Here is a 24,934-nt window from a genome sequence, read left to right as displayed (position 1 = left end):
ACTCAATTACTCAAGTGCCTATCTATCTGTCTGTCTGTCTGTCTGTCTGTCTGTCTGTCTATCTCAATTGTACTCACAATGACTTTTCAGAGCTTTGCCTGTCTGACCAACAGCACATCTGAGGCTTTTTTCTCTACTGAAGGAGGCAGGGGAGATTCCAAAATGGAGATCTCAACCCCAGGAAAAAAGGCGGACTCCAAACCCAAAGAGTTACTTTCTAAAACAATAACTGCAGAGGGCCTGCAGCCTGGCTTTTCAGACTCTGATACTGTTTAACTTCCAGGTGCTGCTGGGTCTGTAGCAACCCTGGGGAAATGCAAAGGAATGCCATCCCATGCAGTTAAAAGACAACGTAAACCATGCTCCTGGAAGACGGAATAGGACCCATAGTTTAAGAATCATAAAATCATAGAATCATAGAATCTATTGGTTTTTTTTGCCGCCCCATCACATTGTTGGCTCATGTTTAACTTGTTGTCCACAAGGACTCCAAGATCTGTTTCACACGTACTGCTCTCGAGCCAGACATCGTCCCCCATTCTGTATCTTTGCATTTCGTTTTTCCTGCCAAAGTGGAGTATCTTGCATTTGTCCCTGTTGAACTTCATTTTGTTAGTTTTGGCCCATCTCTCTAATCTGTCAAGATCGTTTTGAATCCTGCGCCTGTCCTCTGGAGTATTGGCTCTCCCTCCAATTTGGTGTCGTCTGCAAACTTGCAATGAACTAAAGTGGCAATGCCATTCCCTGCATCCAGACACATTCCTTTTCATGGCATTCTATTAGATTACCACTGGAGGTTACTGTTGGCTATCATCAGTGCTTCCCAAGGGAATGGCCAAAGGCTGACTCAGGCTACATCTACACTGCCCTATAATCCAGTTTTAGAATGTGGATTAATTGCATTGATCTGGATTATAGAGTCATGTGAACTGACAATCTAGTTCAACGCAGATAATCCACATTCTGAAACTAGACAGATCCAGCCTCAGACATTAATTTATTAACTCAACAGACCAGTGACCTAGGGTGCTTCCACACTATAGAATTAATGTAGATCGATCCCCCTTTTACAGGCATGGCTAAATGCTATGGAATCATAGGAGTTGTAATTTTACAAGGTCTTTAGTCCTCTCTGCTTGTGCCTCACCTAACTACAAATCACAAGATTGCATAACAATGGGTCATGGCAATTGGGAGTGTCAAACTGTGTTAATTCTACAGTATAGATGCACCACTGGTTCCATAAACCTTTTGAGTTTCTGAGACAGGTGTGAAAGTGAACCTGATCTGGAGGAACCCCAGTCTTTTCGAACCATCTTTCCCCTTTGCTGCCTTTTAAAATCTTTGTTCTCTGCTTAGTGAGCCATTGTAATAAACAGTTGTAGAGCAGGAATGCGACTACATTGTAGAATGAATGCAGTTTGACACCACTTGAATCTGCCAAGGCACAGTGCTACAGAATCATGGGAATAATAGTTTTACAAAGTCCTAAGTCTGCTAGGAAAGGCAAGATTTCTCTTCCTGCCTTTCTGTTGGGTCAGTAGAATTGTTATCAAGTCACGGCTACCCCTATATTATGCTTTGGTTAGACCACACCTGGAATATTGTGTCCAATTCTGGGCACCACAATTCAAGAGAGATATTGACAAGCTGGAATGTGTCCAGAGGAGGGTGACTAAAATGATCAAGGGTCTGGAGAACAAGCCCTATGAGGAGCAGCTTAAGGAGCTGGGCATGTTTAGCCTGAAGAAGAGAAGGCTGAGAGAGGATATGATAGCCATGTATAAATATGTGAGAGGAAGCCACAGGGAGGAGGGAGCAAGCTTGTTTTCTGCTTCCCTGGAGACTAGGACGCGGAACAATGGCTTCAAACTACAAGAGAGGAGATTCCATCTGAACATGAGGAAGAACTTCCTGACTGTGAGAGTTGTTCAGCAGTGGAACTCTCTGCCCCGGAGTGTGGTGGAGGCTCCTTCTTTGGAAGCTTTTAAACAGAGGCTGGATGGCCATCTGTCAGGGGTGATTTAAATGCAATATTCCTGCTTATTGGCAGGGGGTTGGACTGGATGGCCCATGAGGTCTCTTCCAACTCTTCATAGATTCTATGATTCTATGATTCTAACCACCCCTCTGCAAGGATCCATAATTCACCAAGGGTTCAGAAATAAATATATGATTTTTCATCTTTGGAAAAGACTTGTGCAAGTTCTAAGCATTAGAAGATCCAGAAGATCAAGACTCAATCATAACAGCTACAAGGGTTGAATGAAAAGTATTGCCTCCATCTTCGTAACTCCTCAACCGATGGCAGTACTGGTATGTGGCAGGTACTGGCTTGTTCAGTAGACTCTTCTCTACTGTTCAATTTTGGCAGCAAGCCTTAGCATTGAACAATCGTGTTGTTAAAGTGCGAAGTATGGAACCTTGCGCAGACGGTCGGTCAGTGCGACTTAAGCAACGTGCAGTCATTGAATTCTGGACAGGGATCCTGTCTTGTGAGATGGGATTTAATAAACCTCTGGCCATTTGAAGCAGCTCACCTGGATGGCATGCAGACGCAACGTTGGATACAATGAAATATTTATTTGCGGCTTCCACTGCCGCAGAGTTAGTTCTTATAGGCGTACCCCTGTGTTTGGTCTGAACCTTCATCTGTATGTCAAAGCCTGGAGGAACAGAAATGCTTTTAGCTGATAGAACGAGAGCAAAGTTGGGGCCATCTGGTCATCTCTGGGGATTAGTCCCAAAATCTGGGAGCAAACACCACGAAGGCCCTCTTTGCCTTGTTGCCACCAAGCAGGACTGAGAAGTCGGAGGACAGAAAAAAGCACCCCTCCCCCCAGAAGAGTGAGTTGTTTCCAGGCAATAGACAAGGGTTCTACTGGGTTCTACTGGGCTTATTGAGGAAGATATAGTCCTTCAAATCACTTGGACCCTATCTTCAAAAAGGGTGGAAAGGGGACCCTAATAATTACCACCCAGTCAGTCTGAAATTGATACCAGTAATGTTTTTGGATAAAGTTACAAATGTTGTGAATATGTAATACCTCAATTTTCCAAAGGCCGTGACATGGTTTCCCACGATGTTCTCACAAAGGGGCTAAATGATGCAGCCCAGAATTGCATTGGCAATTTGTCTTCCATGCACCAACACACCCCTTCCCTCCTTTTCCCCAAAGAAGGACACAGAGGATGGTCTGGGTATTCATGTGCATTTATTGAGGAGAACAAGACATGATGCCCTCTTGACAGCTGAGCAGTGGGCTCACGTTCTCTCAGCCCTTCTCAGCTGCTGGCCTTTGCCACCACTCCCCTTCAGCCCTTCTTTGGGTAATAACTGTAGTAAACACAGCAGTATTTAGGGCAGTTGGTGCCAGGGATGTGGTATGCTTGCGACCCACAGCCCTTGTAGTTACACACGCCTCCAGAGTCTGCACAGGATTTGCCTGCAGAAAGGAGAGAGAGAAATCCAATTGAAAAAGACCAGAAGCGTCTTACTGCCTATGCCCCCTGATGCCCTGGGACTTGTTGGTTTCAACCTGGAGGCCAAACTGCTGAGTCCAGGATCTTCTTTCTTTATTTATTTGTATAGTATGAGATTTCATGGAGTTGGGACCCGAAACCTGAACTCGGAATTCATTGATGTTTCATAGACACCTCCTACACCTAGCCGGAAGGTTATTTTATGCACAATATTTGGATTCGTTTTATGCATGAAACACCCTTTGTAGACACTGAATCATCAGAAAGGAAAGGTATCAGAAAGGAAAGGTAATTTATTGATCTAGATGTGGGCGAGACTTCAGGGGAGAGTGCTTCTGGAGCATGGCCATGCAGCCTGGAAAGCTCACAGCAGCCATATTGTTGTCTTTTACCAGCACTGAATTCTTGTCCAAGCTGTAAGCCACCTTGATTCCCCTTGGATGAGAATGGCGGGGTAGAGTTGACTTGTCTTCCTGGACCACCCGCGCTAAGTGAAAAGCCGCAAAATAGGGAGGCCCCTTCCCCTTCCCCTTCCCTCCTCACCCTGTTTACCTTCATCTTCCTCCTCCTCGTCACCGTCTGGGCCTCTTCCCACCGCTTGGGCCCTGCGATTGAGGAGGTGGCGGTGGTGTCCAAGCAGCGTCAAGAGGCCCCAGCAGTGACCGTAAGGAAGAGGAGGAAGGCAAAGAGGCTGAGGAGGGAGGAAGAGCTGTCCCCTCACCTTCCTTACCTTCCTCCTCCTGGTCACCACTGGGGCCTCTTGCTGCCAAGCGGCATCAAGAAGACTTGGTTGTGACCATGAGGAGGAAGAGGAAGGTTAAAAGGGCGAGGAAGGAGGAAGAGCTGCCCCCTTGCCCACTTTACCTTGCTCTACCTCATCGCTGCTGGTGCCCCCCCCCCTATATATATACCGTGAAACAGCGAGTCCGTGGTAAGAGAACCACGAAGTAGCGAGGGAACACTGTGCAGTCATCTCTTTGCATTTACAGATTTGACATTTGTAGATTTGAATATTTGTGGATGTGATGAATGTGTTCACTCTTCAAATCTCTAGGTCCGCCAGTGTGACTCTGTGATCCTCTTTCCCCTGGGTCATCCTGGAGAACCTGGAGTTTCCTGCAACAGTGTTCTCCCAGATCAGCCTTTGACCTCGTCTTTGGGAGCTCCATAGGATAGCGTTGGGACAAACAAAGGATGGAGACAAATAAAGTCTCTGAATCCCGGCTGACTTAGGAACACCAGAGAAATGTGTTTGAGAGACAGTTGCCTCTATGTAACGAAAGAGGCAGTTGAACAAGTGGAGCTGGGGAGAGAGGACCGATCTTTAGTGCTGACCACTAGCTAATTTTGAGACATTAAGATTTCTTCACACACCAAATAATATCAATCTCTGGGTCAGCAGTTGACAGTTTTGTCCACCATGAGTAGTCACATGACTTTATTATTTATTATTCATTTTGTATTTTTGTACCCAGTCCTTCTCAACCCCAACAAACACTCGTTTGAGTGCTAACCACAATAATAAAATACATTTAAACAATTAATTAAAACATATTACATTAATAAGACATTTGTTTAAAATCACGCAGGTTTAAAATCAGAGTCTGGACCAGTCCATTGTCATTCGTATCTCATTGAGTCTTATTCCCGATTGCTGCCTCTACTGTTCGAACACTTGGTCTCATAAACATGTTTTGAGTTTTTTTCCCTGAAGAACAGCTGGGAGGGGGCCAAGTCTGATGTTACTGGGAAGGGGGTGCCACAGGTGAGGGGCCACCACTGAGAAGGCTCTGTCTCTCGTCCCCACCACTTGCGTTCGCAATGGTGGTGAAATTGAGAGCAAGGCCTCTCCAGCTGATCTTAAGCCAACACGGTGGTTCCTACCTTAGTGGCCTGTTCTCTAGCTCCTTGGTCCTAAATCTTCCATCATTCAATATCAATAATTCTAGAGGATACGCATCTCTAGCATGTCCATCTATGATTCACATATACTCAACCCAAAGAAACTCATGGATATCAATACCCTAAAGGCACCAGATCTCATCTGGTCTGGGAAGCTCTAGTTAGCAGTTGGATGAGAGATCATCAATACATCCCATGCCTGTAGGGTTTATTTCAGAGGAAGGAATTTGGTAGACCCTACTCAAAGTATTCCTTGTGTAAGAAAACTGTATGAAACCCATGTGCAACCATAAATGAAAGGCCAAATAATCACATGGCTGGAATCCTAGGAGTAAACCCTAGAAATCTCAACCTGTGGAATCAATTGCAGAATCCCAATAAGATTCAGTCCCATTTGCTCTTGGTGGAGTCACTCCACTCCGTCAATCCCTGAGTCTTCTTTACCACTCTAAAGTAATGCTCTTTTTGAAGCATGCTGACCAGAACTCTGCACATAGGTTTGAATACGATTACACAAAAGGTTTACATAAAGCCACAACAACATCGACAGTTTCAACCTGATTCATGTCTTCCTCCATCCTGACACTCCCCATTCTTGATACCCTTCAGGAGTTCATTTCCTACCTTCAACGTTCATAGCGGTGGCCACCAACATCATGACAACCATCACAAGGTAAAGAGCCCTCATATTGGACAAAGAGGTCGGATCTCAAAAGGAAATAATGAACCAGTGCCGACGAGATGGAACTCGATGGTGGTTATGGTGGAGACCTGGCTGGTCCTTTTATAGGAGGTTTGCCTACCTAGGGTTCAGTAGGGATACCTGAGAAATCTGCATGCTGGCGTCATCCTGAGGCACATGACGTAGAAATAATTTCTTTGTAAATGCCGCACTTTAGCTGCTCTTTTCTAGAACAATGCATACCAATCGTGTTTTCAGTGCGCATTGTTTATGAACTCTTTCCCTCAACATTGTTTGCCTTTTCCTTTTGCAATCCTTTCCTTGATATTCATGAGCTACACTCATGATGCAAAATCCGAGACTCTAGTCCAACCCTCTACTAAGCAAAGATACAGGAAAGATGCTCATCCACCCCTTGTTTAGAGACCTCCAAAGAAGAAGACTCCGCCGATCTTTCTGGGATATCTCATCATCATAGGCTATCACTCTTGGCAGAGTATGCTTGCTTTTCAAGGGCAGAGTCTTGGTGGTGGGTCCGTAGGTGACTCTAGAGACCTATTCTGGATGCACATGTTCTTTCACAATGAGGACATTGATTTTCAGATAGGAGGTCCTGACAACAGTTGGCTTGATGCGCCTTCTTCCTCTTGACATGTTTCTCCCTTTTGCCCTCCATGCGTGCCTATTCAAATTCCACAGCACTGTTGGTAACACCTGACCTCCAGTTAGAAAGCTCAAGGGCCAGGGCTTCCCGGTTCCCTGTGTTTATACCACTGTTTAAAGTTTAGCTTTAAGCCCATCTTTATAGCTCTTTTCCTGCCCACCAACATTCCCTTTTCCATTCTTGAGTTGAGAGTATAGTAACTGTTTGGGGTCATCAGCCTTCATCACAGCGTGCTGGTGGTCTTTCTTCTTCCAGCACACTGACATTTGTCCGCTTGTCTTCCCAAGAGATTTGCAGGATTTTCCAGAGGCAGCGCTGATGGAATCATTCCAGGAGTTGCATATGACGTCTTTAAACTGTCCACATCTCGCAGGCGTATAGCAGGGTTGGGAGGACAATAGTTTTATAAACAAGCACCTTGGTATTCCTTCAGATGTCCCGGTCCCCAAACACTCTCTGCTTCATTCGGAAAAATGCTGCACTTGCAGAGCTCAGGTGGTGTTGAATTTCAGTATCAATCAATGTTGACTTTTGCGGAGAGGTGGCTGCCAAGGTAGCGGAAACGGTCAACATTTTCTAATGTTACATCATTAAGCTGTATTCCTGGCATTGGAGAGCGATTGGCTGGTGACTGCTGGAACAGCACTTTGGTTTTCTCAATGTTTAATGTCAGGCCGAGTTTCACGTATGCTTCTGCAAAGATGTTTAGAGTGGCTTGTAGGTCTTTTTCTGAATGCACACAGATGACGTTGTCATCAGCATACTGGAGTTCTATAACAGATGTTGTTGTGACCTTGGTTTTGGCTTTCAGTCTGCTGAGGTTAAATAGCTTCCCATCTGTCCAACAGATGATTTCCACTCCACTGGGAAGCTTCCCATCAACAAGATGAAGTATCATAGTGATGAAGATGGAGAATAAAGTTGGGGCAAAGTTGAGGCAATAACACACCTGATTCCACCTTAATTGGATCACTATGGGAGCCATTGCTGTCCAGGACTGTTGCCATCATGTCATCATGATTCCACCTTAAATGGGTCACTATGGGAGCCATTGCTGTCCAGAACTGTTGCCATCATGTCATCATGGAGGAGCCGCAGGATGTTCACAAATTTGTCAGGGCACCCGATTTTGTGGAGGATGGTCCAGAGAGCGCTGTGATTCACTGTGTCGAATGCCTTTGCAAGGTCGATGAATGCCATGTACAGAGGTTGATTTTGTTTCCTGCCTTTTTCTTGGAGCTGTCGTGCAGGGAAGATCATGTCCACGGTTCTTCTGGAGGGGTGGGGGGAGCCATTCTGGGATTCTGGGAGGGTGTCTTCTGAGAGGGGTAGAAGGTGGTTTGCAAGGATTTTCCCAGAGGAGGTTAAAGGGAGATACCTCAATAGTTTCCACATTCTGTTCTTTCCCCTTTTGGGGTGATGATGGTGGCATCCTTGAAATCTGCTGGGTTTTCTCAGTCACCCACACTTTTTCAGTGAGCTGCAGGCATGTAGCCGCGGGGGGGGGGGGGGCTTCATTGTGGTCCGCGAGAAGGCCTTACTGGTGCATTATTTAAACTGTTATGTTTATTCATATCATGATCTGATCGCCATGCTCAATATATCCCATATGCATGGGGGTATTGGGGTAACGATGCAAAAGGTTTGCTAGGGTAGACCCTCTTTCACTCAGACTCAGCCCCCTCCGAACCAAACTCCCCCCCCCTCCCCCACAACAAAATCCTGGCTATGGGCCTGATGAGCTAGTGGAGTTGTTGTGTCAGCTCAGGTCCTCCCTATTTAAAGATTTCAGCAGGGATCCCATCAAGTCCGCTGACTTTGTTATTGGCTGATTGTTGCACCCCAGAGTAGGAACAGGACCCTCTAATCATTAAATACACCACACCTTGGATGAAAAAAGAGTCATCTTTATTTGAAGAATAATTGGAGCCAATAAAAGAGAGGAATATAAAGTTGATAAAAGTCCAAAAGCAAAAAGCCAAATAAGCAGTAAGATAAAACTGTAACTGAACATGGGAATACGGAATAATGGATGATGAGACTGGATTCTGATTTTACTGTTGAGGCACTAATGATTGTTATACAGATGTTTAATGATTTATGTTACAATTGTTTTTAATTGCCCTATACTTGTCTCGCGATGTTTTGTAATGATGTTGTTCACCGCTTTGAGTCGCCTGAGGGCTGAGAAAAGCGATATATAAATAAAGTGAATAAATAAATAAATAAACAGTGTCCAAACATAGGAATAATATCAAAGATCCAAAACCTTGCTGTTTAAATCCAGATGCAAAGAACTATCAAATGCCTTCGATAAGAACCATGAACATAGACATTGCTAATCCACTAGAAAAGCTAGGAAACCTAGGCCACAAGAATATCCAAAAGACTTGACTTGAAATCAAACGATGCCTAGTCTGAAGAAATTTCCCTAAGAGCTCAATTTAAGTCCCAGAAACTGATTTCTACTCCCTCCAATCTTTGGCCATAATTGCCAAATTCTTTCTGACCTGTGTAAACATTGGGCCTCTCTACTGTTTCGGCTAATTTCCAGCCGGTGACTGGTCTTAGCTATCTCTTCATTAACTGCAGGTGTGAAACTATCTTGGAGGCTCGAGCCTGGAGAAGGGAGTGAACTTTCCTGTAAATCCGAGCCTGGAATTTTCTCATGAGAACTTAGCCTTTCCCCTGACCCTTCTCGATCACAATCTGTAGTAACCTTATTGTGCAAAGTGTCTCCATTTTGTACCTTATCCTCATTGACATCCAAGACAGGCTCAGAAACATTAGAAGGGGGAAACACTATAACAGATTCAGGGTGAAACACAGGCTGAGTACCAACACTGATGGCATTGCTGAATTTTTCCAGACTTTGCACTGGCATAGATCTTTTTCTTGGCAGCACAATTGACGTCTCTCTGCCATGTTTGGAAGGTTTTCCTTTTCTTAGCTTTTGAATCTCATTGTCATTTACATCCAACCAATCTTGATGTTTCTTGGTTTGATATCCAATAGTTTCTTTGCAGGCTGTGATGAAGACTGATGCCCGCAAACAGTTACTATACTCCCAACTCAAGAATGGAAAAGGGAATGTTGGTGGGCAGGAAAAGAGCTATAAAGATGGGCTTAAGGCTAAACTTTAAACAGTGGTATAAACACAGAGAACCGGGAAGCCCTGGCCCTTGAGTTTTCTAACAGGAGGTCAGGTGTTACCAACAGTGCTGTGGAATTTGAATAGGCACGCATGGAGGGCAAAAGGGAGAAACATGTGAAGAGGAAGAAGGCGCATCAAGCCAACTGTTGTCAGGACCTCCTATCTGAAAATCGATGTCCTCACTGTGAAAGAACACGTGGATCCAGAATAGGTCTCTAGAGTCACCTACAGACCCACCACCAAGACCTGCCCTTGAAAAACAAGCATACTCTGCCAAGAGTGATAGCCTATGATGATGAGATATCTTTGCAAGATCGGCGGAGTCTTCTTCTTTGGAGGTCTCTAAACAAGGGGTGGATGAGCATCTTTCCTGTATCTTTGCTTAGTAGAGGGTTGGACTAGAGTCTCGGATTTTGCATCATGAGTGTAGCTCATGAATATCAAGGAAAGGATTCCAAAAGGAAAAGGCAAACAATGTTGAGGGAAAGAGTTCATAAACAATGCGCACTGAAAACACGATTGGTATGCATTGTTCTAGAAAAGAGCAGCTAAAGTGCGGCATTTACAAAGAAATTATTTCTACGTCATGTGCCTCAGGATGATGCCAGCATGCAGATTTCTCAGGTATCCCTACTGAACCCGAGGTAGGCAAACCTCCTATAAAAGGACCAGCCAGGTCTCCAACATAAACACCATCGAGTTCCATCTCGTCTCCACTGGTTCATTATTTCGTTCTGAGATCCGACCTCTTTGTCCAATATGAGGGCTCTTTACCTTGTGATGGTTGTCATGATGTTGGTGGCCACCGCCATGAACGTTGAAGGTAGGAAATGAACTCCTGAAGGGTATCAAGAATGGGGAGTGTCAGGATGGAGGAAGACATGAATCAGGTTGAAACTGTCGATGTTGTTGTGGCTTTATGTAAACCTTTTATGTAATCATATTCAAACCTTTCTGCAGAGTTCTGGTCAGCATGCTTCAAAAAGAGTATTACTGTAGAGTGGCAAAGAAGACTCAGGGATTGACGGAGTGGAGTGACTCCACCAAGAGCAAAAGGGACTGAATCTTATTGGGATTCTGCAATTGATTCCACAGATTGAGATTTCTAGGGTTTACTCCTAGGATTCCGGCCATGTCATTATTTGGCCTTTCATTTATGGTTGCACATGGGTTTCATACAGTTTTCTTACGCAAGGAATACTTTGAGTAGAGTCTACCAAATTCCTTCCTCTGAAATAAAGCCTACAGCCATGGGATGTATTGATGATCTCTCATCCAACTAGAGCTTCCCAGACCAGATGAGATCTGGTGCCTTTAGGGTATTAATATCCATGAGTTTCTTTGGGTTAAGTATATGTGAATCATAGATACACATGCTAGAGATGCGTACCCTCTAGAATTATTGATATTGAATGATGGAAGATTTAGGACCAAGGAACCAGACCACAGGTTCGAGCCACCGCATTGGCTTAAGATCAGCTGGAGAGGCCTTGCTTTCAATTTCACCACCATCGCAAATGCAAATGGTGGGGACGAGAGACAGGGCCTTCTCAGTGGTGGCCCCTCACCTGTGGAACCCCCTTCCCAGTGACATCAGACCAGCCCCCTCCCTGCTGTTCTTCAGAGAAAAAAACTCAAAACATGTTTATGAGACCAAGTGTTCGAACAGTAGAGGCAGCCATCAGGCATAAGACTCAGTGAGATACGAATGACAATGGACTGGCCCAGACTCTGATTTTAAACCCGCGTGATTTGAAACAAATGTCTTATTAATGTAATATATTTTAATTAGTTGTTTAAATGTGTTTTATTATTGTGGTTAGCACTCAAACGAGTGTTTGTTGTGAAGCCGCCCGGAGTCCCCCCCCCCCCCGCCCCCCGGGGTGGAGAAGGACTGGGTACAAAAGGACGAAATGAATAATAAATAATAAAGTCATGAGACTACTCATGGTGGACAAAACTGTCAACTGCTGACCCAGAGATTGATATTCTTTGGTGTGTGAAGAAATCTTCCTGTCTCAAAATTAGCTAGTGGTCAGCACTAAAGATCGGTCCTCTCTCCCCAGCTCCACTTGTTCAACTGCCTCTTTCGTTACATAGAGGCAACTGTCTCTCAAACACATTTCTCTGGTGTTCCTAAGTTAGCTGGGATTCACAGACTTTGTCTCAATATTTGTTTGTCCCAACGCTATCCTATGGAGCTCCCAAAGACGTGGTCAAAGGCTGATCTCCAGGTTCTCCAGGATGACCCAGCGGAAAGAGGACCACAGAGTCACACTGGCGGACCTACAGATTTGTAGAGTGAACACATTAATCCAATCCACAAATATTCAAATCTACAAAAGTCAAATCTGCAAATGCAAAGAGATGACTGTACAGTGTTATCTCGCTACTTCGTGGTTCTCTTACCACGGACTCGCTGTTTCACGGTATATATATATATATAGAGAGAGAGAGAGCGAGAGAGAGAGAGAGGCCCCAGCAGCGAGGAGGAAGAGCAAGGGAAAGAGGGCAAGGGGGCAGCTCTTCCTCCTTCCTCGCCCTTTTAACCTTCCTCTTCCTCCTCATGGTCACAACCAAGTCTTCTTGATGCCACTTGGCAGCAAGAGGCCCCGGTGGCAACCAGGAGGAGGAAGGTAAGGAAGGTGAGAGGACAGCTCTTCCTCCCTCCTCAGCCTCTTTGCCTTCCTCTTCTTCCTTACGGTCACTGCTGGGGCCTCTTGACGCTGCTTGGACACCACCGCCACTTCCTCAATCACAGGGTCCAAGCGGTGGCAAGAGGCCCAGACGGTGACGAGGAGGAGGAAGATGAAGGTAAACAGGGTGAGGAGGGAAGGGGAAGGGGAAGGGGCCTCCCTAATTTGCGGCTTTTCACTTAGCGCGGGTGGTCCAGGAAGACAATTCAACTCTACCCCGCAATTCTCATCCAAGGGGAATCAAAGTGGCTTACAGCTTGGACAAGAATTCAATGCTGGTAAAAGACAACAATATGGTTGCTGTGAGCTTTCCAGGCTGCATGGCCATGCTCCAGAAGCACTCTCCCCTGAAGTCTCGCCCACATCTAGATCAATAAATTACCTTTCCTTTCTGATGATTCAGTGTCTACAAAGGGTGTTTCATGCATAAAACGAATCCAAATATTGTGCATAAGATAACCTTCCGGCTAGGCGTAGGAGGTGTCTATGAAACATCAATGAATTCCGAGTTCAGGTTTCGGGTCCCAACTCCATGATATCTCATCCTATACAAATAAATAAAGAAGGAAGATCCTGGACTCAGCAGTTTGGCCTCCAGGTTGAAACCAACAAGTCCCAGGGCATCAGGGGGTATAGGCAGTAAGACCCTTCTGGTCTTTTTCAATTGGATTTTTTCTCTCCTTTCTGCAGGCAAATCCTGTGCAGACTGTGGAGGCGTGTGTGACTACAAGGGCTGTGGGTCGTACCGATACCACATGCCTGGCACCGAGTGCGCTAAATACTGCTGTGTTTCCTACAAATACCCATACAAGGGCTGAAGGGGAGGGGTGGCAAAGGCCAGCAGCTGAGAAGGGCTGAGAGAATGTGAGCCCACTGCTCAGCTGTCAAGAGGGCATCATGTCTTGTTCTCCTCAATAAATGCACATGAATACCCAGACCATCCTCTGTGTCAGTGTTTCTCAACCTGGGGGTCGGGACCCCTGGGGGAGTCGTGAGGGGTTGTCAGAGGGGTCGCCAAAAACCGTCAGAAAACAGAGTATTTTCTGTTAGTTATGGGGGTTCTGTGTGGGAAGTTTGGCCCAATTATATTGTTGATGGAGTTCAGAATGCTCTTTGATTGTAGGTGAACTATAAATCCCAGCAACTACAACTCCCAAATGTCAAGGTCTATTTTCCCCAAACTCCACCAATGTTCACACTTGGGCATGTTGAGGATTCGTGCCAGGTTTGTGGATGCAAATAATCTATCATGGTTTGAGTCCACAGTGCTCTCTGGATGTAGGTGAACTACAACTCCAAAACTCAAGGTCAATGCCCACCAAACCCTTCCAGTATTTTCCGTTGATCATGGGAATTCTGTGTGCCAAGTTTGGTTCAATTCCATTATTGATGGAGTTTGAAATGCTCTTTGATTGTAGGTGCCCCACCCGCAGCCAAGCAAAGCTTAGGATGCGGGAGGGCATTTTGAATTACCCCATGAAGGAGGCAGACTTGGTTTGGGCCAGGTAGTTGCTGGCCCATGCATGTGAGGGGGCGGAGCAGAAAGTTGGGTGAGGCTGCTCTGTTCTTCTTTCAGTTTCCTTTGGACGGCGTGAGAAGAGGTTGTGCCTGAGAGAGTCAGCTTCTGGTCTGGCCTTCTTCACAAGACTGGATCTCTTCTTCCAGGCTGGTTTGAGTGGGGCTGGGAGGGGGTGAGTTGGGTGGCTGCTCCTTTCTTGGGTGGCTCCAGTGGCACTGGCAGCACCTTGTTGTTGTTTTTTTTTTTTTCCCCCTTTAAGGAGCCTTTCCAGGACTGCCCACCTCCTTCCTTGCCCCTCAGAGGCCTGCAGCCCCTTCTGCCTCCAGGCTTCTTCCTTCCTTGGAGGGCCTTCTTTGGGACTGCCCTCTCTTGCAGCAGTGCCAGAGAGCCCACTCTTCCCTCTGCGTGCCTCCGGGAGGAAGTGTGTGTGTCCTTCTCCACCCCACTCCCTGTGGAGAGGCCTTTCTGGTAGGACTTCCTTTGGAGGGGCCCCTGGGTGCTTCTCTTGCCCCTTTAGAGGCTCACCCTCCTTTGCAGTTGCCAGCAGCTCCCTGGGGCTTTCACAGTGCCAACTGCTCCTGGGAGGAAGGCCTGTTTGTTGGGGGGGGGGGGGGGACCAATCTGCCTGGGGAGTGCCCCTATTTGCTGCTCTAATTATACCCTTGCTATTTTGCCCCCTTCCCCCTCAAAAAAAAAAAGTATTATAGTTATTCCACACTTTCTGCCCCACTAACATTGATAGGATAGCTATAATTGATTTTGGGCCTAACCACATGGCCAGGAGAAAGCCTGCCTGGTAGTGTGGCGGCCATTTTGTTCTAATACCTTTGCTTGGGAAGGCGGCCATTTTGTTTTGGGCCTATTCTCTGAACAACAGGGACCCTGTTTGGTAGTAGGGTGGCCATTTTTTAGTATCTTTATGGAAGCCTGACCTACTGGCAGCCATTTTGTTTCATCAAACTTACCATTTTGCATTGCATTTGGCAGACAGTGCCATTAGGACATAGGCCATCAATTAGGGATTGACTTCTTTATTTCCTGGGCCCCTCTGCTTCAGCAGGTAAACACATTCATGGAGAAAACACATTCCGAGGGCAGGGGGGCCCTGCTGCCCAGGAGGTGGGCACTACTGCCCTGAAGCAGTTGCTGGGCCGCAGGGGACTACACCGGTTCAACAGGTTGCTGCTGGGGGGGCTGCACCATTGCCCCAGCTGCCTGCACAGAGGTTTCAACAGGGCACTCACCAGAGTGCAGGTGCAGCTATACTCCAGCTTCAATCCTTTGCAGAGCCAGCAATATTGAACTCCTCATGGTCCTCTCAATATTTGACAATCCTGGGAGCAGCAGTGGTGGGCTTGGCCCTGGGGAAGTGTGCGGGCCCCTGTGGCTCCTGTGGTGCCTTTGCAGGTGCCTCAGACTCCTGCTTACCCTATAATACTACCATCACTGCCTCAGGCTCCTTCCTATTTTCAGGTGCCACCAACGGTGCCCCAGGCTTCTGTCATTTCTAGCACTAAGGCTTCTGCATTACTATCTCCAGTGCCTCAGACTGTTACCCATTCTCAGGTGGCACCAACAGTGCCTCAGTTGCCTGCCTTTTCTGGAGCAGTGGCCCCTGCCAGAGTACCTACAATGCCTCAGTTTGCACCAGTGGTGCCTCATGTGCCTGCCTTTTTGGTTCCAATGGCCTCTACAGCAGCATTATCAGCACCCCAGGCCCCGACATATTCTTAGATGGCATCTGCTGTGCTTCAGACCCCACCTTATGTAGGTGTTATCCCCTTGGTTCCTATGGCAATAGGCACACAACCGAGCTCGGTGGCAGGCCCTGGGTCACTTTCTGTTGGAAATGCTCTGGCAGGCCCGTCATCAACAGTAACATCAGGTGGTGCCATTGCACACACAAAGCCACCAGTGGAGCTTAGCCTGGAGTGTTGGTTTATGGGCAGGGCTGGGTGTGACAACAGCTCACCTTGCAAGCCTACTCGGCCATCCCACGAGGTAACCTGACTATGGAGCTAGGAGATCAGCTTATTCAGAAAACAATTGATAAAAGTTTGAAGGGTATGTTGATGAGTATGTGAGTATGTCAATATATTCTCATTATTACACAGGAAGGTAATAAAAATAATAAAAATAAAAATAAATAAATACTGGGAGCAACTGGATGACAAAGAATGAGAAGAGGTAAAGAAACAGAAGGTATATAGATCCTGGCGTAACTGGTTAGCAAGTTAGGTTATTTACATGGGAGTCATTGTCAGGGTACAGCCAGGGTTGGCTTACACCTTGACCTAATACTTAGATATTATACAGAAAGCTTATACAGAAAGCTTATACAGACTATCAACGACCCGCATGGCTCTCCCACGATGAGTCTTTTCATTGAAGGCTGCCTCCTTTCCTACTTTGCCAAGGGATAGGCCATTTCCTGAGATGTGGATGAGGATCATGAACCCTGCCTGCCTCATGCTAGGGGACAGGGCCCACAGTGGCCATTTGTTGGAAAGGACTAGTTTTTCCCCTAGCAATGCTAGTTTCAAACAAGGGGACCAAAATAAATGCTGCTGGGAATTTGGGATTCAAGATAGTTACAATAGAAAGACGGGGGTACCCAAACCCATCCGAGAGTTTTGGGATCCATAATATATTAGAATGGCGGTCTTGGGAGTGGGCACGATGAAAGATACTCGGGTGCCACTGGGGCCAGCCATCTTGAAGGGTTTGGCAAATGTTTGGCCTGGGAATTGTCATTCTCACTAAGAGGCCTTGCTTTTCTATGCTGCAGCTCTGACTGCTTTCTCTGGGGCCCTGCAGGTAAGCGAATTAGTGATAAGATCATAGAGATGGCTCAGATAGGGCGCTGTCAATGCAGGATCTGGAGTTAGGGCCAGAATAGGCAATCTTGCATATTCACTATTCCAAAACGGAGCAAACAGGTAAGGGGAACTAAAGTGCAGTTACTTACCTATGCTGATGAGACCTTGTGCCCTGTGAGAGCTCTTCATCGATACATAGAGGTAAGGGAAAGAGACTTGTGTGTCCTTTTTAGGCATGTGGGCTCCCTCCCACTTACAAAATATCAATTCTGGAAAGTTACCTCACAGGCCCTACAAGTTTTGGGCTTCGGTGGGGTCAATTTTGGAACTTATTCCTTTGGATTGGGGCAGCACTATGGCGTGGGATTCAAAGACCAAGATGTTCAGCGCATGGGGAAATGGTGCTCAAAGGCATTTAAGCGTTGTAACAACCATTCAAGACAATGACTCAGTGATGATTGACCCCCTTCTTTTGTTTAGTTCACAGATGCAGATTGCTTCGCAGGCGTGTCCTCGTCTGTGCCCATAGCTTGGTTTTCTGGGTGGAGAGACATGCTCATTGAAGTCACCTTGGGACCCAGTTGGGTCTGAGCGACCAGGTTATAGTTGACTGGTGGGGTAGAAGAGGACTCCGATACAGGGTGCTATTATCAGTGTTATTCAAGGAGAGGTGGGGACCTCCTCATGATATGTAAATTGTACAGTTGGGGGACAATGATTCAGGTCTATTAAAGGAAAAGGCACTAATTTTTCAAGCCCCAAAAGATTTCAATTTCATCAGGCAACAGTGGCCTGGAGTTCTGATTGCATGGTCGACACTGTTGCCACGATTGCAGTGGCCAAGGGATTGTGATCCTAAGAAACTTGATTTGGCCAGGGGGAAGGTCAATTGGGAAATGAAGACTGCCATGGCGTGGATTGGGGGCTGTTTAGTCCTGCACCGAGAAATTGTCCATCAAGCCCAGAAAGATTTCAATCTCATCAGGCAATGGTGGCTTGGAGTTCTGATTACATGGTCGACACTGTTGCCACGATTGCAGTGGCCAAGGGATTGTGATCCCAAGAAACTCGATTTGGCCAGGGGGAAGGTCAATTAGGAAATGAAAACTGCCACGGGGTGGATTGGGGGCTGTTTAGTCCTCCACCGGGAAATTGTGTCCATCAAGCCCAGAAAGATTGCAATCTCATCAGGCAATGGGGCTTGGAGTTCTGATTACATGGTCGACACTATTGCCACGATTGCAGTGGCCAAGGGATTGTGATCCCAAGAAACTTGATTTGGCCAGGGGGAAGGTCAAGGGGAAATGAAAACTGCCACGGGGTGGATTGGGGGATGTTTAGTCCTCCACCGGGAAATTGTGTCCATCAAGCCCAGAAAGATTGCAATCTCATCAGGCAATGGGGCTTGGAGTTCTGATTACATGGTCGACACTGTTGCCACGATTGCAGTGGCCAAGGGATTGTGATCCCAAGAAACTTGATTTGGCCAGGGGGAAGGTCAAGGGGAAATGGAAACTGCCATGGGGTGGATTGGGGGCTGTTTAGTCCTGCACCGAGAAATTGTGTCCATCAAACCCAGAAAGATTGCAATCTCATCAGGTAACGGTGGCTTGGAGTTCTGATTGCAGGGTTGGCACTGTTGCCACGATTGCAGTGGCCAAGGGATTGTGATCCCAAGAAACTCGATTTGGCCAGAAGGAAGGTCAATCGGGAAGTGGAAACTGCCATGGGGCAGATTGGGGGCTCTTTAGTCCTGCACCATCAAGCTCAGAAAGATTGCAATCTCATCAGGCAACGGTGGCTTGGAGTTCTGATTGCAGGGTTGGCACTGTTGCCACGATTGCAGTAGCCAAGGGATTGTGATCCCAAGAAACTCGATTTGGCCAGGGGAAGGTCAATTGGGAAATGAAAACTGCCATGGGGTGGATCAAGGGCTGTTTAGTCCTGCATCGAGAAATTGTGTTCATCATGCCTAGAAAGATTGCAATCTCATCAGGCAGCGGTGGCCTGGAGTTCGGATTGCATGGTTGGCACTGTTGCCATGATTGCAGTGGCCAAGGGATTGTGATCCCAAGAAACTCGATTTGGCCAGAAGGAAGGTCAGTCGGGAAGTGGAAACTGCCATGGGGCAGATTGGGGACTGTTTAGTCCTGCACCAAGAAATTGTGTCCATCAAGCCCAGAAAGATTGCAATCTCATCAGGCAATGGGGCTTGGAGTTCTGATTACATGGTCGACACTGTTGCCACGATTGCAGTGGCCAAGGGATTGTGATCCCAAAAAACTCGATTTGGCCAGGGGGAATGTTAATTGGGAAATGAAAACTGCCATGAGGTGGATCAGGGGCTGTTTAGTCCTGCACCAAGAAATTGTGTTCATCAAGCCCAGAAAGATTGCAATCTCATCAGGCAACGGTGGCCTGGAGTTCGGATTGCATGGTTGGCACCGTTGCCATGATTGCGGTGGCCAAGGGATTGGGATCCCAAGAAACTCGATTTGGCCAGAAGGAAGGTCAATCGGGGAATGGAAACTGCCATGGGGCAGATTGGGGGCTGTTTAGTCCTGCACCGAAAAATTGTGTTAAAACGGCCGGAGTTGTTCAGGCCCGATGGAGTGCACCTCTCAGATGAGGGGAATGTTTTGTTTGTGAATGATTTGAAAGAGGGAATAAAAGAGATGTTGGCCAGCCTAGTGGGGAAAAGGGACTAGCCAGACGCCTGTCCCTTTTTGTGGCATGTTAAAGGTGAAATGGTTATGGTAGGCACCGTGGCACCCCCGCCTTAGGGGGTGAAGGGTGGACTCCCACAAAAGTCCCCAGAAGTTTTCATAAAATGGGAGCTACCCTTGGGGCTGGATTGAGGGTTCTCACTCTTGAAAAACTCTGAGGTTTGGGAGGGAGCGCCCTCATGATGGCCTTCCAACTATGATCGGCCGAGAGGTGCAGACAAAGAATTTTGCTTGGCCCTCGGGATCCTTGGTGCACGCTTGTCCTTGGAGGTGGTCAGAGGAAGTGACACCTGGCCCAGGGACTAGGCTCACTAGGTGGCCATTCAGCCATGAGTTATATGTTGCATTTTTACAGATTTTCCCTCTACAGCTTACTGCAAATTCTTTCAATAAATAGGTCAGAAAATGGCCCTTTAGATCCATGTTCTTGTGTCTGACTCTTTATTTCATGGTGGGAGTTCAATAACTATAAATCCTAGCAACTACAACTCTCAAAGGACAAAATCAATTCCCCCATCGCCATCAGTATCCAAATTTGGCACAAATACCCAATATGTCCAAATTAGGATACTGATGCGGATGGGCATAACGGGTATTTGTGCCAAATTTGGTCCAGTGAATGAAAATACATCCTGCATATCAGATATTTACATTACAATTCACAACAGTAGCAATGTAAATGATATTATGGTTGGGGGGGGGGTCATCACAATATGAGGAACTGTACTAAGGGGTCGCGGCATTAGAAAGGTTGACAACCACTGTGTCCTTCTTTGGGGAAAAGGAGGGAAGGGGTGTGTCGGTGCATGGAAGACAAATCGCCAGTGCAATTCTGGGCTGCATCATTTAGCCCCTTTGTGAGAACATCGTGGGAAACCATGTCACGGCCTTTGGAAAATTGAGGTATTACATATTCACAACATTTGCAACTTTATCCAAAAACATTACTGGTATCAATTTCAGACTGACTGGGTGGTAATTCTTAGGGTCCCCTTTGCACCCTTTTTGAAGATAGGGTCCAAAGTGATTTGAAGGACTATATCTTCCTCAATAAGCCCAGTAGAACCCAGTAGAACCCTTGTCTATTGCCTGGAAACGACTCACTCTTCTGGGGTGTGTGTGTGTGTGTGTGTGCTTTTTGTTTGATCATTAAATGCCAAACACTAAACTGTTGCATAGCCATAACCTAGAGATATGGAGTTTTTTAAGCAGAGGCTGGATGACCATCCGTTAGGAGTGCTTTGGTTGCATCTTCCTGTCTGGTAGAACGGGGCTAGACTGGATAGACCGTGGGTGCTTTTCCAATTCATAACATTCTATGCTATCCTGTGGTAGCTTTCTAGCTTCCTCAGTCTTTTTTTGGCATGCATTTGGGTTGTTCAACGTTTAAGATTAGGGATGCCATTTTGCAATGCCATTGGGACTTCAACATCCATTGCTTTTGATATTCTCTCTCTCTCTCTGTGTGTGTTGGAACTAAACCAGTGGATACCAGGCGTCAACTGTGTTACACTTTGATTCTGCTTTAATGGTCATTAATTGTCATTAAATCACCTGAGAGTTGTAAACATCACTCTCTAAATTGCCAAAAGGAAAACTACGAGACTATCCATACTACAGAATTATATCAGTTTGACCCCATTTAAACTGGCATAGAATCCTGGAATTTCCACTTTTGTTATGGCACCAGAACTGGGGGTGGTGATGGCTCTGGCGTGGACTGGTCCATGAGGTCACAAAGAGTCGGAAGTGACTAAACGAATAAACAACAACAACAACACACATATATATGACTATAAATCCCAGAAATATATAGCAGTTAATGTGGTGTTCAATTGATATAATCCTATAAACCCTTGTCACACTCTCTCAGCCTCAGAAGAAGCCAATGGCAAACGTCTTCTGAACAAATCTTGCTTAGAGAACCCCATAATAGGGTCACCTTGGGTTGGAAACAACTTGAAGTCACACAGCAGCAACAACAAATGGCTAGACCAGGGGTCCTCAAACTAAGGCTCCGGAGGTTGGACTCAAACTATGTCCCTCCAAGGTCATTTACTCGGCCCTCACTCAGGGTCAACCTAAGTCTAAAATGACTTGAAAGCACACAATAACATCAATCTTATCTGATCAGCCAAAAGCAGGCCCACACTTCCCGTTGAAATACTAATAAGTGTTAAAATTGTTCTTCATTTTAATTATTGGATTGTTTTTAAGTGTCTTTTGGACTACAAATATGTGCAGAGTGGATAGGAATTCATTCATGTTTTTTTCAAATTACATTCCGGCCCTCCAACAGTTTAAGGGACTGTGACCTGGCCCTCTGTTTCAAAAGTTTGAGGACTCCTGGGGTAGACTAATGCTTCTCACAGGCATTTTCATGACTTCTGCAAAACTTGCTAAACAGGCTAGTTTTCCTTTTTATGAACTACAACTGAAGCATTTTCTGCAGATTCCACTGTAAAAACTGCAAGTTGTTGCTAATGGATTCGTGTAAATATGTGACATCCATAAACCTTTTTCCTATTGCTAATGTTTTGCAACCCCAACATTGACCCAAGGAGACCCCATTTGGGGCCAGGACCTGTGCTGTCACACCCAGACGCTATAACGTTAAAACTAAGATGTGCTCCTCTCTTTATCTGGGCGAACTGCTGGTGTCAAGACCCAGGCGGACCAGCAAGGCAGAACAGCAGTTAAAGAGTTAACAGAAGGTCTTTAATGTCAATTAACACATGAAAAAGGGCTCTTAAAAGCAGAGCAATAAACACAAAAGAGCTTGCAGCCAGCAGGAATGTAAATAAACAAAGGTCCAGGCAGTCAGCGCTGCGAAAAGGAAAGCAAGAATAACACAGGCAAAAGGCTTGAAGTCAGCGTCAAAACTCAGTCAATTCCGAAGTCCAAACAAATCATTAAGCAGTATTCAGCATGAAGAGCGGTCCAACGAAGTCACAGGGGATAAGCAGGAGCGTAGAGTGGTCAAGGCAGTCCAAGGGTCAGGGCAGGAGATAAGACTCACGATTCCAATTCCGGCAAGGTCGTCAGCACAGTCAGGAAGCCACGAAGCTGTAAGCAGGAACTCAAGGCAAGAGTTTAGGAACAAGGCACACGGAAACACGACACTTTGAACTCTGCAACTAGACTGCTCCCAAGCTACTCCTTAAATCTCATCAGAGTCACTGGATTCACCTCCAGGTGCATCCATTTCCACAGGTGAATCACGACTTCTCCATTGCTGCCATTCTGCACTTCGGACTGCATCCTGCGAAGCAGTATCTGAAACCCAAATGTCTGTGAAACCATGGAACTCATCGCTGGAAGTTGGAGCATTAACCACATCTAAAACTTCTTGGACCCTGGTCCAATCCAGCTCTTCATCCTCGCTGTCAAACTCCCCGCAATCTGCTACATCTTTAAGCCGTTTGGAAATAGATTCCCCATCACTGTCTGAGCTGTGTGCTACTCGCTTTACACCACGGTAATCCTCCACTTCCATTTCCTCATGAGTAAACCCCTCAAAGTCTTCCTCATCCGTAGGCTCTAAGAACAATTCCCTAATGCACTTCAGCTGTTGCTGAGCGTCTTCTTCTTCCAAGCCTCGTTTCCTCCTACTATCACTAGTAGCTACATGAGGCACACGCTGAGTTACAACAGCTGGAGGTCTTTCTTTGAAGCAATAACTCAATACTTTAAGCAGCTGATGCCAGTCAAGATATGAGCATCAACAAAATATTTATTTCCAAAGTCCTTGGCAGACTTGGCACAGCTTGATAAAGTTACAACACAAACAGTCAGTTTGGGAAACCATAGAGATGTTCTTTCTTTCCCTTTTCTTCAACTACTGAGGTAACTTTTCTCCAAATGGTAGAAAAAATCCTGGGATATTTCACCCTAACCCTGAGCTGCAATGGTTAGAAAGAACAGGTCTTCCCCTATCTAAGCTCAAGGTTATTTTTGGAGATGAAGTAATGCTCAATAGTACTTAATAACTATTTCTCAATATCTCAGTTGCTTTTCTTAATAACTCAATTTCTTTCTCTGTCTAAATTACTCAATAACTCAATTGTACTCAATTACTCAAGTGCCTATCTATCTGTCTATCTATCTGTCTGTCTGTCTGTCTGTCTGTCTATCTATCTATCTATCTATCTATCTATCTATCTATCTATCTATCTATCTCAATTGTACTCACAATGACTTTTCAGAGCTTTGCCTGTCTGACCAACAGCACATCTGAGGCTTTTTTCTCTACTGAAGGAGGCAGGGGAGATTCCAAAATGGAGATCTCAACCCCAGGAAAAAAGGCGGACTCCAAACCCAAAGAGTTACTTTCTAAAACAATAACTGCAGAGGGCCTGCAGCCTGGCTTTTCAGACTCTGATACTGTTTAACTTCCAGGTGCTGCTGGGTCTGTAGCAACCCTGGGGAAATGCAAAGGAATGCTATCCCATGCAGCTAAAAGGCAACGTAAACCATGCTCCTGGAAGACGGAATAGGACCCATAGTTTAAGAATCATAAAATCATAGAATCATAGAATCTATTGGCTTCCCCCCCCCCCCCATCACATTGTTGGCTCATGTTTAACTTGTTGTCCACAAGGACTCCAAGATCTGTTTCACACGTACTGCTCTCGAGCCAGACATCGTCCCCCATTCTGTATCTTTGCATTTCGTTTTTCCTGCCAAAGTGGAGTATCTTGCATTTGTCCCTGTTGAACTTCATTTTGTTAGTTTTGGCCCATCTCTCTAATCTGTCAAGATCGTTTTGAATCCTGCTCCTGTCCTCTGGAGTATTGGCTCTCCCTCCAATTTGGTGTCGTCTGCAAACTTGCAATGAACTAAAGTGGCAATGCCATTCCTTGCATCCAGACACATCCCTTTTCATGGCATTCTATTAGATTACCACTGGAGGGTACTGTTGGCTATCATCAGTGCTTCCCAAGGGAATGGCCAAAGGCTGACTCAGGCTACATCTACACTGCCCTATAATCCAGTTTTAGAATGTGGATTAATTGCATTGATCTGGATTATAGAGTCATGTGAACTGACAATCTAGTTCAACGCAGATAATCCACATTCTGAAACTAGACAGATCCAGCCTCATACATTAATTTATTAACTCAACAAACCAGTGACCTAGGGTGCTTCCACACTATAGAATTAATGTAGATCGATCCCCCTTTTACAGGCATGGCTAAATGCTATGGAATCATAGGAGTTGTAATTTTACAAGGTCTTTAGTCTTCTCTGCTTGTACCTCACCTAACTACAAATCACAAGATTGCATAA

This window comes from Anolis sagrei, chromosome 1, assembly GCF_037176765.1.
Source record: "Anolis sagrei isolate rAnoSag1 chromosome 1, rAnoSag1.mat, whole genome shotgun sequence".
In the NCBI taxonomy this organism is placed as follows: Eukaryota; Metazoa; Chordata; class Lepidosauria; order Squamata; family Dactyloidae; genus Anolis; species Anolis sagrei.
This window is presented reverse-complemented; position numbering follows the sequence as displayed.